The sequence below is a fragment of the Scyliorhinus canicula genome, chromosome 17 (assembly GCF_902713615.1).
Source record: "Scyliorhinus canicula chromosome 17, sScyCan1.1, whole genome shotgun sequence".
Taxonomy (NCBI): Eukaryota; Metazoa; Chordata; class Chondrichthyes; order Carcharhiniformes; family Scyliorhinidae; genus Scyliorhinus; species Scyliorhinus canicula.
Window position 1 is genome coordinate 10,407,840 of NC_052162.1, and position 15,115 is coordinate 10,422,954.

Genomic DNA, 15,115 nt, shown 5'->3' on the forward strand with positions numbered 1-15,115 from the left:
ACCAACCCCGGAGACCCAAGTGCTACTTCTGCATACAGACAAAACACCCCCGGAAGCGCTGCCCAGCACGGAGCGCGCTCTGCAAGGCCTGCGGCAAGAAAGGGCATTTCTCTGCAGTGTGCCAGGCCCGCTCAATAGCCACTACTTTCCCTGCATCCCCCCGCGTGTGGCCCGTGGGCACCACCATCTTGCTTGCCTTACGGCCAATGGGCTCCACCACCTTGTCTGCCCCAGGACACGTGCGGCCCGTGGGCGCCAGCATCTTCCCCACCTCAGGACCCTTGCCCATCGGGCACCTCAACGGGCCGCTCATTGCCTTCAACCGCCAACGACCAGCCGCGTCTCGCCTCGTTCACCATCGACCAGTCCCGACTGCACAACCTCGCGACCGCGTCAACAAAGGTGAAGGTCGACGGGCATGAGATATCCTGCCTTCTGGACTCTGGGAGCACTGAGAGCTTCATCCATCCTGATACGGTAAGTCTCTGCTCCCTCCCATTCACCAGAGAATCTCCCTAGCCTCCGGATCCCACTCCATGGCGATCCGGGGGTACTGCACCGACCCCCTCACCATCCAGGGCATAGAGTTCAGCGGCTTCTGGCTCTACGTCCTCCCCAACCTCTGCCCTGCCTTGCTACTCGGCCTGGACTTCCAGTGCAACCTCCAGAGCTTCACCCTGAGATTTGGTGGGCCCCTACCACCCCTTACTGTACGTGGCCTCACGACCCTTAAGGTCGACCCGCCTTCTCTGTTTGTAAATCTCAGCCCGGATTGCAAACCCGTCGCCACCAGGAGCAGACGGTACTGTGCCCAGGACAGGACCTTCATCAGGTCTGAGGTCCAGCGGCTGCTGCGGGAAGGTATCATCGAGGCCAGCAACCCCCCCTGGAAAGCCCAAGTGGCAGTGGTGAAAACGGGGGAGAAAAACAGGATGGTCGTTGACTACAGTCAGGCCATCAATCGGTACACGCAGCTCGTCACGTACCCCCTCCCACGAAAATCTGATATGGTCAATCAGATTACACAGTACCGGGTCTTCTCGACAGTGGACCTGAAATCTGCCTGCCACCAGCTTCCCATTCGCAAGGCAGACCGCCCGTACACCGCGTTGGAAGCGGACAGCCGCCTTTACCATTACCTTAGTACACTACCAAGAGAAGAGAATTGGAATTGGAATCGTTGTTGACTGTGCCTTCAGTAAGTTCTAGAATCCCTTCCCAAATTTTACCTCAGGCACAGTCTTTAACACACTCCTTAAGACTTAACCATATAGGGCAGCACGGTGGCCTAGTGGTTAGCACAACCGCCTCACGGCGCTGAGGTCCCAGGTTCGATCCCGGCTCTGGGTCACTGTCCGTGTGGAGTTTGCACATTCTCCCCGTGTCTGCGTGGGTTTCGCCCCCACAACCTAAAAATGTGCAGAGTAGGTGGATTGGCCACGCTAAATTGCCCCTTAATTGGAAAAAATAATTGGGTAATCTAAATTTAAAAAAAAAGACTTAACCATACGCTTGCCTTGTCAAGTGTCAACTGTGGCTCAATGGTAACCCTCTGGCCCCTCAAGCAACAGGCTGACAGCTCAAAGCCCACACCAAAAGCACGAGCGCAAAATGTAGGTGAACATTTCACTGGAATGCAGAATGAATGCTTCCCCTTTTCGACGGTTCGGTTTTTTTTTCTGGATTAGTTAATAAATAAACCTACTCTTGCTGCCTGTAGAATATCCCACAACACTATTCTGGCCAATGCTAATCCCTCAACTAATGTTACTAAATCTCTTTGATATCATGGTTGTGGAAGATTGCTCTGGCTACGCTTCAAAAGTACTTCATTAGTTATATAGCGCTTTGGGTCATTCTGAGGGCATGAAAGGTGCTAAATAAATGCGAGTTCTTTTTATTTTTCTTTCGTGTGACAATTGCATGTGTACTTTTCATTTAGCAACTCCTTCTGGAGATAATGGAAATTGTGCAGTTCGTGACCCGCAGTGAAATCCATTTCAACTGTATAAACATTCAAGGTTTTCGATCAAAAACGAAGAGGAAATAGTGTTGAATCCAGCTCGCCAATTATTTTAAAGATTATCTCTGGTCTCTGACCACTTGCAAACACGATCTAAGCCGTAGCTCTGAGCCCGTGATTATTCCACTGAAAACCTGTGCTGTACATGTGTTGACTTCTCCATGAAGTGAAACTGGCTAACAATAAAAAAGAAAGATGTGTAAACAGGTTTAATTGTTCCACCATTTAATATTTTAGTGCTGATTGGCTCAATAGCAAAATAAGGGCCCGAAATTGGTTCGCCTGGTTTTAGAGCAGGTGCAGGGGGCCACGGTTTGTGATTTGCCCGATCCCTTTCAAGGCGAGATGGGAAACTTGACATGGCATGTCAGCTGAATGGTTGTAGTATCACTTGGAACAATGAGGATGAACGCTGTGTCCCTTCTGAACTCCCAGCTAACACTCGTCCTGCTATCTGGCCTGACCAGCAAGCTGCTGACTATGGACCTCTTGGTCCTTGCCTTACACTCTATGTTCCTCACCTCAGCCTTCCTTTTCTGAAGTTTGGCTTTCAGGCCCCCTCCTGCCCAGCCACAGCAGCCCAAGGAGAAGGAGAGAGAGCAATACACAGAACAGAAGAAGAGGCCCCGTCACTCAATCTGGCACTTGCAGCCACCAATTCAGCTGTTGCTGCCGCGTGCACCTCGGAGGCCGGTTTCGAGTCAGGATCACCACGTAGTGAGTCAACAACCATGAGTGGGATACGACCAGGCCAGGGGACAGCATGGTTTGTTTGCCATCTCGCTGGAGGGCAAGGTGGCGGATGTGCTTTGCTACAGGAACTCGGATGCTGAGCTTTATGGGAGAGTACAGAGTAAACTTGCACAGCAGGGGCAATGACTAGCCTGCCAGACAACCTCTGTCACTGTCAAGGAGCATGAAGAAGTTTGGCTCCAATGCAGCAGAGGGCACCATACCAAGATTGCCCTCTCTGCAGTCCCGGCTCCATCGCCCAGCCACACTGCAGACCCAAAGGCACAGCCACCACTGTTCAAATCCCTTTTTTTTTAATACATTTATGGGATGTGGAATTCGCTGGTTAGGCCAGCATTTATTGCCCAACCCTAGTTCCCCTTCAGAAGTTAGTGGTGAGTTGCCTTCCTGAACCGCTGCAGTCCTTGAGGTGTAGGTGCACCATTGTGCTGTTAGGGAAGGAGTTCCAGGGTGTTGCCCCAGCAACAGTGAAGGAACGGCAATATATTTCCAAGTCAGGGTAGTGAGTGACTTGGAGGGAAACCTCCAGGTGGTGGGGTTCCCAGATTTCTGCTGCTCTTGTCCTTCTAGATCAGTGGTTCTCAACCTTTTTTAACCCATGGACCCCTTTTCCTCTTAATTTTTTTTTGTGGACCCCCATAGTGAGTAATTAAGAAAAAACTGCAGATTTATTCAATGAGATCCCTGTGGTTGATGCTGCTCAGCGAGTTTTTTTATATTCGGCTCCATCGAGGTCAATGATAGTCGAAGATCACCCTTTTTCACAATGTCGAGTCTATTACGAGCTTTTGATAATAAGTGAAAAACACGACTAAATCCTGATTCAACAAGGTAAGATGATGGAAAAGCTATAACGTAGAGCTGTGCTTTATCCCAGAGTAGTGGGTACTTTTTAGCAGTGTCATTTGTTTTCCATATATTATGCTTCCCATCTTTGAATTTTGCGTGCAATATTTCATCACTTTGTAATTCAATGAGGGTCTCCTGTAAAGAAATGTTATTCATAACTTGAGTTAGGATGAAAAATCTGAAAGAAAAATAGTTTGAATCGAACTATGAACTTTATTAAACATATGAAAACTGCGTTCCAGGCAAAGCAAGGCATATTCTCTTCACCCATAAGTTTATGAATTCCAAGGGAGATTAGTGGGACAATTAGGGCCACAGCAAATGCACCTTTTTGGTTCTGAGCCCCCTCAGCCCTCAAGGTAAATTAGATAGATTATAATCTCTCTTTGACCTTTGTCAGTGCGAGAGAGAGAGAGAGAGAGAGAGAAAGGTGAATATTCATCATGAAAACAAACATCTAAGGTCGCTGCCTGCTACCTGAGAAAAGATGGGTGATTTTCACCTCCGTTTGTTCTAGGTAACTTTAAATTTACGACACTGTCAAATGTAAAGTTTTTTTCTTCTACTTGATTGCCATAAAAAATTCATAGCTACATGAATATTTCTACTTTTAGTATTTTAATACGGCGTAGATTACTGTAAAAATTTTATTCTCAGTAATAACAATTGTTCTGAAGTAGAATTGCTCTATGGACCACTAAAATATCACCGTGGACCCCCAATTCGGTATTTTTTTTGTGTGGACCCCCGGTAATGTTACATGGACCCCCAGGGTCCATGTGGACCCCGGTTGAGAACCACTGTTCTAGATGATAGTGGTGGTGGGTTTAGAAAATAGAACATAGAACATTACAGCGCAGTACAGGTCCTTTGGCCCTCGATGTTACGCCGACCTGTGAAACCCCGCTAAAGCCCATCTACACTATTCCCTTATCATCCATATGTTTATCCAATGGCCATTTAAATGCCCTTAATGTTGGCGAGTCCACTACTGTTGCAGGCAGGGTATTCCACGCCCTTACTACTCTCTGAGTAAAGAACCTACCTCTGACAACTGTCCTATATCTATCTCCCCTCAATTTAAAGCTATGTCCCCTCATGCTGGACATCACCATCCGAGGGAAAAGGCTCTCACTGTCCATCCTATCTAATCCTCTGATCATCTTGTATGCCTCAATTAAATTACCTCTTAACCTTCTTCTCCCTAACGAAAACAGCCTTAAATCCCTCAGCCTTTCCTCATAAGATCTTCCCTCCATACCAGGCAACATCCTGGTAAATCTCCTCTGTACCCTTTCCAATGCTTCCACATCCTTCCTATAATGCGGCGACCAGAACTGCACGCAATACTCCAAATGCGGCCGCACCAGAGTTTTGTACAACTGCAACATGACCTCATGGCTCCGAAACTCAATCCCTCTACCAATAAAAGCTAACACACCGTACGCTTTCTTAACAACCCTATAAACCTGGGTGGCAACTTTTAATGATCTATGTACAACCGAGATCTCTCTGCTCATCCACACTACCAAGAATCTTACCATTAGCCCAGTACTCTGTATTCCTGTTACTCCTTCCAAAATGAATCACCTCACACTTTTCTGCATTAAACTCCATTTACCACCTCTCAGCCCAGCTCTGCAGCTTATCTATGTCCCTCTGTAACCTGCAATCCTTCCACGCTGTCCACAACTCCACTGACTTTAGTGTCATCTGCAAATTTACTCATCCATCCTTCTACACCCTCCTCAAGGTCATTTATAAAAATGACCATCAGCAGTGGCCCCAAAACCTCCATGGTACAGTAGCATTGTGGATAGCACAAATGCTTCACAACTCCAGGGTCCCAGGTTCGATTCCGGCTTGGGTCACTGTCTGTTCGGAGTCTGCACATCTTCCCCGTGTGTGCGTGGGTTTCCTCCGGGTGCTCCGGTTTCCTCCCACAGTCCAAAGATGTGCGGGTTAGGTGGATTGGCCATGATAAATTGCCCTTAGTGTCCAAAATTGCCCTTAGTGTTGGGTGGGGTTACTGGGTTATGGGGATAGGGTGGAGGTGTTGATCTTGGGTAGGGTGCTCTTTCCAAGAGCCGGTGCAGACTCGATGAGCCGAATGGCCTCCTGCCCTGTAAATTCTATGTAAAAACAGATCCTTGTGGTACACTACTAGTAACTGAAATCGAGGCTGAACATTTCCCATCAACCACCACCCTCTGTCTTCTTACAGCGAGCCAATTTCTGATCCAAACTGCTAAATCACCCTGAATCCCATGCCTCCGTATTTTCTGCAATAGCCTACCGTGGGTACCTTATCAAACGCTTTACTGAAATCCATATACACCACATCAACTGCTTTACCCTCATCCACCTGTTTGGTCACCTTCTCAAAGAACTCAATAAAGTTTGTGAGGCACGACCTACAGTCGATCTATCCTCCAGTCTTCTGCCACTATTCCTGTAGACAATGACGACATAAAGATCAAAGCCAAAGGCTCAGCAATCTCCTCCCTAGCTTCCCAGAGAATCCTAGGATAAATCCCATCTGGCCCAGGGGACTTATCTATTTTCACACTTTTCAGAGTTGCGAATACCTCCTCCTTATGAACCTCAAGCCCTTCTAGTCTAGTAGCCTGTATCTCAGTATTCTCCTCTACAACTTTGTCTTTTTACGGCGTGAATACTGACGAAAAATATTCATTTAGCACCTCTCCTATCTCCTCAGACTCCACGCACAACTTCCCACCACTGTCCTTGACTGGCCCTAATCTTACTCGAGTCATTCTTTTATTCCTGACATACCGATAGAAAGCTTTAGGGTTATCCTTGATCCTACCCGCGAAAGACTTCTCATGTCCCCTCCTGGCTCTTCTTAGCTCTCTCTTGTAACTCTCGAGTACCCTAACTGAACCTTCACGTCACATCTTTACATAAGCCTCCTTCTTCCTCTTGACAAGTGATTCAACTTCTTTCGTAAACCACGGTTCCCTCGCTCGACCACTTCCTCCCTGCCTGACAGGTACATATTTATCAAGGACACGCAGTAGCTGTTCCTTGAACGAGCTCCACATTTTAATTGTGCCCATCCCCTGCAGTTTCCTTCCCCATCTTATGCATCCTAAGTCTTGCCTTATCGCATTATCATTGCCTTTTCCCCAGCTATAACTCTTGCCCTGCGGTATATACCTATCCCTTTCCATCGCTAAAGTAAATGTAACTGAATTGTGGTCACTATCACCAAAGTGCTCACCTATCTCCAAATGTCGCACCTGTTCTAGTTCATTACCCAGTAACAAATCCAATGTGGCCTCGCCTCTTGTTGGCCTATCTACATACTGCGTCAGGAAACCCTCCTGCACACATTGGACAAAAACGGACCCATCTAAAGTACTCAATCTCTAGCATTTCCAGTCAATATTTGGAAAGTTAAAGTCCCCCATAACAACTACCCTGTTACTTTTGCTCCTATCCATAATCATCTTTGCAATTCTTTCCTCTACATCTCTGGAATTTTTCAGAGGCCAATAGAAAACTCCCAACAAGGTGACCTCTCCTTTCCTGATTCTAACCTCAGCCAATACTACCTCAGTAGATGAGTCCTCATCAAACGTCCTTTCTGTCACCATAATAGTGTCCTTTACTAACAATGCCAACCCTCCCGCTCATTTACCACCTTCCCTGAGCTTACTGTAATATCTATACCCCGGAACCTGCAACAACCATTCCCGTCCCTGCTCTATCCATTTATCCGAAATGGCCACAACATCGAAGTCCCAGGTACTAACCCATGCTGCAAGTTCACCCACCTTATTACAGATGCTCCTGGCGTTGAAGTAGACACATTTTAAACCACCTTCCTGCCTGCCGGTACATTCCTGCAAACTTGAAACCTTACACATGACCTCACTACTCTCAACCTCCTGTATACTGGAGCTACAATTCAGGTTCCCAACCCCCTGCTAAATTAGTTTAAACCCTCCCGAAGAACATGAGCAAATTTCCCCCCCAGGATATTGGTACCCCTCTGGTCCAGGTGTAGCCCATCCCTTTTGTACAGGTCCCACCTACCCCAGAATGAGCCCCAATTATCCAGGTATCTGAAACCCTCCCTCCTGCACCATCCCTGTAGCCATGTGTTCAACTGCTCTCTCACCCTATTCCTCGTCTCACTAGCACGTGGCACGGGTAACAACCCAGAGATAATAACTCTGTTTGTTCTCGCTCTAAGTTTCCACCCTAGCTCCCCGAATTCCTGCCTTACATCCCTATCCCTTGTCCTACCTATGTCGTTGGTACCTATGTGGACCACGACTTGAGGCTGCTCCCCCTCCCCCTTAAGGATCCCGAAAACACGATCCGAGACATCACGGACCCTGGCACCTGGGAGGCAGCCTCTCTCGTTCCCACAGAATCTCCTATCTATCCCCCTAACAATGGTGTCTTCAATGACTAATGCTCTACTCCTCTCCCCCCTTCCCTTCTGAGCAACAGGGACAGACTCTGTGCCAGAGACCTGTACCCCATGGCTTACCCCTGGTACGTCCCCTCCCCCACCAGTTTCCAAAGCGGTATACTTGTTACTAAGGGGAACGACCACAGGGGATCCCTGTACGACTGCTTCCTCCCAGCCCCTCTCACCGTCACCCACCTATCTTCATTCTTCATAGTAACTACATCCCTGAAGCTTCTATCTATGACCACCTCTGTCTCCTGAATGATCCGAAGTTCATCCAGCTCCAGCCCCAGTTCCCTAACACGGTTTCGGAGGAGCTGGAGATGGTAGCACTCCCCACAGGTGAAATCATCAGGGACACTGACGCGTCCCTCACCTCAAACATTCTGCAGGAGGAGCATTGTACTGCCTTCCCTGCCATCCCCCCTAGATAAAACAAGAAAAAGAAAGGAAGAGCTTACCTGATATTCACTCAACCCCTTAGGTTAGAGGAGGTGGAAGGGTGGAGGACACTACAAGTGAAGTGTCTCGGGTTTAGCAACCACCCAACTTATATACAGGTATTACACCCCTCCCAGAAATCCCCACAGCCGACTTTCGGTTTCATGCTGCTCTGAAACAAAAAAAAACAACTCCGAAAAAAAGTTAGTTAAAAAACAAGGGCCGCTTCTCCTGTAAGGTAGGTTTTTAAAGCGGCAAACTTATCTTCCTAGCAGACTCCTGGTTACTGCTCCCACTGCTATGGCTGAACAACTGAAGGCCAATTCTCCTGAAAGGTAAGTTTTTAAAGCGGGAATAAGTTTTTAAAGCGGGAAACTTACCTTCCCGACAGCCCCCTGATTACTGCTCTCGCTGCTACCGCTGAACAACTGAAGCAAGGCATTTGGAAGGCATTGTCGAAGGAACCTTGGTGAATTATTGCAGTGCATCTTGTAGATGGCACACAGGCTGCCACTGTTCGTCGGTGGTGGAGGGTTTGAATGTTTATGGAAGGGGGAGCAATCAAACGGGCTGTTTTGTCCTGGTTTGTGGCGAGCTTCTTGTGTGGTTTGGAGCTGCACTCATCCAGGCAAGTGGAGAGTATCCCATTACACTCCTGAATTCTGCCTTTTAGATGATGGACAGGCTTTGGGGGGGGGGGGGGGTCAGGAGGTGAGTTCGCCGTAGGATTCCTAGCCTTTGAACTACCCTGATTGCCACAGTATTAATGTGGCTAGTCCAGCCTTTGTGTGCACAGATCACCGACTCTTTTCCCATGGCTGTGAAGACACGTAAACACTTTCTGAAAAATCAGAAAACTCACCAAAACACAGGATGGGCACATCATGATTCTGGAATTCCCACCCAAATTCACACCCCACCAATTTTTGGCAGTGCGGGATAAGTATGCAGATAATGAGCCCGCACAATGCACTCCTGACCTGGCCGGCTCCAGTGCGAGGGTAGACATCTCCTCGACCCCGATAGTTTTCATGGAGCTGGGTCATGAGGCCGTGCAGGATGAAATGGAATGAAATAAAATGAAAATCGCTTATTGTCATAAGTAGTCTTCAAATGAAGTTACTGTGAAAAGCCCCTAGTCGCCACATTCCAGCGCCTGTTCGAGGAGGCTGGTACGGGAATTGAACCATGCTGCTGGCCTGCCTCGGTCTGCTTTAAAAGCCAGCTATTTAGCCCTGTGCTAAACCAGCCCCTGGATGTTGTAGTGCATTGAATATTGTATTGTGCATTTTGTCAACTTGAGGCTGCAGCACACAATTGTACCAGCAGAGGGAATGTGCTCGGAAGAGATAATAAAGGATCCATATTTAACAGCTTATTTATTTTGCATTCTAAATGTCTCTGACTGAACATATAACTGCTGCTATCCCAAGAACTACACAGATTCCTCCACCTTCGCTCCAAGGTCATCAGCTGCATAGATCACAACTTGCATTGCAGGAGCCCTACTTGTGTAAAAAAAATACATTGTTGAGTATTTTACAGAGTAGATTAAACATCAAGAGTTATTGAGACTCAATGGAATAAATCATTAAAGAACTGGAGGTGGGCAAAGGGAGAGGGTTGGCACCAAGCTGAAGTTATAGTTAAGATTGCTTCAGCAAGGTCTGACTCAGAAAAACGGCTCGTATTCACTGATCAGCCCTGATAAATTTTCAAGGCGAAGAGAAGGCAACACCAATGTAATAACAAAGATTTACTTTTGTAACAAAATTTACCAGCTAAGAATTCATTATCTGCTTGTTTCTAAAAGGTAATTGGAGCCCAACAGACAAGTTCTACTTGACTTAGATTGTAAATAGTGGAGTGATTTATAAACTCATTCTGTCACTTCGTTTGCTTTACTGCCATCTACAAAACTCACAACAGCTAATAACTTTATATTATTACTTGTTTTCAGGCACATTAAAGGATCAGCCAATAATTCATGTCATGTTACTCAAGATAAGGGTTCTAATTTCTTTGACTGATATTGTTTCCTCACAGGGATCTGAAGTGCTCACATTAAACCCTTCAACGGTTTTTCCTAATGCATGTCTGTGATGGTTGAAAATAATGAGTGAATGTCTTTATCTCTGGAACCTGTTCCATCTGTACAACGCCATCAATGGTGGTTGTGTTCCCCTTATGCTGGTCCATTGTACAAACGCCACTTCCTTTGCCCAACCATTGGCTGTTCCTTCAGCTTCCTTGGTCCTTACCCTACAAAATCCCTCCCTTTCCACCTCTGACTCTTCCTTTGTCACACTCCTTAACCCTTATCCACTTCGTCAAGTTTTCGATCTGCTCTGTTAATATCTCTTATGTGGTTCAGTGTCACATTTTGTTTACTAGTGATCCTGTGAAGCGCCCTGCAATGTTTAACTCGGTTCAAGGTTTAATTTGTTGTTGACAATTGTTATGGGCCAGGGTTTAGAGAACACCAAAGTGTATCATGGAGTTCACCTGACCCACAACGTTTAATAGATTTTGGTTATGGAGAGCAGAAGGGCCCACTTTACAGGCGTGATGCAGCAGAGAGCTGAAGTATTTTTAAAACAAAATGAAAATCGCTTATTGTCACAAGTAGGCTTCAAACAAAGTTACTGTGAAAAGCCCCTAGTCGCCACATTCCAGTGCCTGTTTGGGGAGGCTGGTACAGGAATTGAACCGTGCTGCTGGCCTGCCTTGGTTTGCTTTCAAAGCCAGCGATTTAGCCCTGTGCTAAACAGCCCCAAACAATGACTCAGAAAAACGGCTCGTATTCCCTGATCAGCACTGATAAATTTTCAAGAAGAGAAGGCAACACCAATGTAATAACAAATATTTACCTTTGTAACAAATTCACCAGCTAAGAATTTATTATCTGCTTGTTTGTAAACGGTAATTGGAGCCCAACAGCCAAGTTCTACTTGACTTAGATTATAAATCTAGAATAAAACAATGTTTATTCTATGTTAACATAAACACACAGTAAACATCTTATCAACTACCAACACACGTAACCCCACAGATACAATAACCCTTAATACCTTTCCCAGCAACATCCATAAATTAAACCTTTTTTACAAAGACAGCAGGTTTAAATTCTCTACAGAAACATGTATTACTTTGAAATCATCAAGTGAGCAGAAGACATTCTTTAGCTTGTAGAGAGAGAGCATTACACATCTGCGTGCTCTGAATACAGCTCTGCAACTCTGAAAATGAAACCAAAACCAGTGAGTCAAAAAGAGCTTTCAGCTCAAAATTAAAATAAAAGACAGGCAGACAGCCCAGCTCCACCCACACACTGACATGACTGCAGATATTTGATAAATACCCATTTCTTAAAGGTACATCCACCTGACACAATCAACACTCTGAATGTTGACTATGTTACTGACCAGGCTGTGTGTCCAGTAATGGAAGACCAAGATGGTGGTTTTGGCACAGGTCATTTCCAGGTGAACCTTGAGAGAAATTGAGATGAAGGACGCTAGGGGTGAGTAAAAGTGTTGATGTACTCAAAGGAGAAAGTACCATAGGAATAAGGTCAGGTGAGGACTTAACAATGAGAAGTCCTCCAGGTCCTGCGTTACGGTGGGGAATGTGGTAGCGTTTGCAGCTGGGAGGAACATCTTCAGTAAGAAGAAAGGAGTCATCACCTATATGGGAGTTCGGGTCCATTGTATCCTGAAGGTGACAACGCAAGTTGATAGAGTGGTCAAGAAGGCATACAGCATGCTTGCCTTCATCGGACAGGGTATTGAGTACAAGAGTTGACAGGTCATGTTACAGTTGTATAGGACTTTGGTTAGGCCACATTTGGAATACTGCGTGTAGTTCTGGTCGCCACATTACCAGAAGGATGTGGATGCTTTGGAGAGGGTGTAGAGGAGGTTCACCAGGATGTTGCCTGGTATGGAGGGTGATAGCTATGAAGAAAGGTTGAGTAGATTAGGATTGTTTTTGTTGGAAAGACGGAAGTTGAGGGGGGACCTGATTGAGGTCTACAAAATTGATAAGTATAGACAGGATGGATAGCAACAAGCTTTTTCCAAGAGTGGGGGTATCAATTACAAGGAGTCATGATTTCAAGGTGAGAGGGGGAAAGTTTAAGGGAGATGTGCGTGGGAAGTTTTTTACGCAGAGGGTGGTGGGTGCCTGGAATGCTTTGCCAGCTGAGGTGGTAGAGGCGGGCACGATAGCATCATTTAAGATGCATCTAGACAGATATATGAACGGGCGGGGAACAGAGGGAAGTAGACCTTGGAAAATAGGGGACAGGTTTAGATAAAGGATCTGGATCGGCGCAGGCTGGCAGGGCCGAAGGGCCTGTTCCTGTGCTGTAATTTTCTTTGTTCTTTGTTCTTTAAGCCAAACTCAGGGTGCAATCAAATCCTCTATGATAAGGCGATTGAAGATTCCAATTTTATGTGGAAAGGAGTGGATATTTTGAAGGGTTGTTTGTCAAAGGAATGGCCATTTTGCAGGGTGATTTATCGTGGATGAGCACTAGCTGTTCCGTGGATGTGATTTTACAGGAACATAGGAATAAGAAAAAAAAACAATCAGTTCCTTGAGCCTGTACCATAGCTCCATCCATCAACCGTAGTTCCATGTAAAGTAAAGTAATCTTTATTGTCACAAGTAGGCTTACATTAACACTGCAATGAGGTTACTGTGAGAAGCCCCTGGTCGCCACATTCCGGCGCCTGTTCGGGTACACGGAGCGAGAATTCAGAATGTCCAATTTACCTAACAGCACGTCTTTCGGGACTGTGGGAGGAAACCGGAGCACCCGGAGGAAACCCACACAGACACGGGGAGAGCATGCTGACTCCGCACAGCCAGTGACACAACCGAGGAATCGAACCTGGTACCCTGGAACTGTGACGCAGCAGTGCTAACTACTGTGCTACCATGCTACCCTGTGTATGCTACTATACCCATAGGTAGTAAAAATCAATCAACTTAAAATCTAAAATTATTCAGTGAGCGAGTATCACAATTCTGCTAATAACTTTATATTATTACTTATTTTTAGACACATTAAAGGATCCTACAATAATTCATGTCATGTTACTCAAGGTAAGGGTTCTAATTTTTTTGACTGATATTATTTCCATGAAGTTGTGTTTCCTATCTTCTTTGCCGAATGCCATGCCTCTCATTTTAAGGTTATGCTTACATGACCTGGACTCCCCAACAGTGAAAACGTTTCTCTCTACCTACCCCATCAATTCCTTTCAAGTTGGACCTGAGGGGTGATGCCTCCAGGGAAGAACATCAGAGAGAACATCAGGGAAGAGGATTGCATGAAGAAAAAGTGCATCTTTCAGCAGATTTTAATGTTGTTGCCCGGCATCAGTGAGGCTTGATTAATACCATGTTTTCTTGGCTTACCTAACCATAATGAGATTTTGCTTCCCTTTGTCAGACTTGAGATAATCATTATAGTTTAACTTCGAACCTTTTATGAAGAACTGTACACAAAGTCCTCAGGGTAAGTGCATGGTATTCAGGGCACAATCTATCCTGTGCCTAGCTCTCTTGGAGCCTATTGGTTATCTGACTGCTGATGTCACATCATTAATAGCATCATGATCTCATGAACAGAATACTGTGAACAGTTGTGGTCCCCTTATCTGCAATTACATTTCCAGATTGCATTTGACAAGGTGCCGAACAGAAGGTTAATAATCAAGGGAAGGTCACATGGGATTTGGGCTAATTTATTAGCTTGGATAGAAGGCTGGCTAACTGCTAGAAGGCAGGGAGTCAGGATAAATGGTTCTTTTTCTAGTTGGCAAGATTGGGGCAGCTGGGGCAGCACGGTAGCATGGTGGTTAGCATAAATGCTTCACAGCTCCAGGGTCCCAGGTTCGATTCCCAGCTGGGTCACTGTCTGTGCGGAGTCTGCACGTCCTCCCCGTGTGTGCGTGGGTTTCCTCCGGGTGCTCCAGTTTCCTCCCACAGTCCAAAGATGTGCGGGTTAGGTGGATTGGCCATGCTAAATTGCCCGTAGTGTCCTAAAATGTAAGGTTGGGGGGTTGTTGGGTTACGGGTATAGGGTGGATACGTGGGTTTGAGTAGGGTGATCTTTGCTCGGCACAACATTGAGGGCCGAAGGGCCTGTTCTGTGCTGTACTGTTCTATGTTCTATGTAACTAGTGGTGTGCCACAGGATTTGATCTGGGAGCCCCAACTATTTACAGCATATATCAATGATTTGGATGGAGGCATGGAAGGTACTATAGCCAAATTTGCAGATGCCACTAAAATAGATGGGATGGTAAGTTACAATAAGGAAATTAAAAATTTACAACTGAATATTTAGTGAGTCGGTCAAAATTTGGCTGATGGAGTTTCACATGGATAAGTATGACGTTATCCATTTTGGTCAGAAAAATAAAAAGGCCACTTATTTTCTAACTAGAGAGAAACTTCAAAGTGTAGAGGGATCTGGGTGTCCTCGTGTATAACTCTGAGAAAACTAGTATGCAGGTTCAGCAGGTGATAAGGAAGGCAAATGGAATTTTGGCCTTTCTAGCTAAAGGGATAGAGTATAAAAGTGGGAA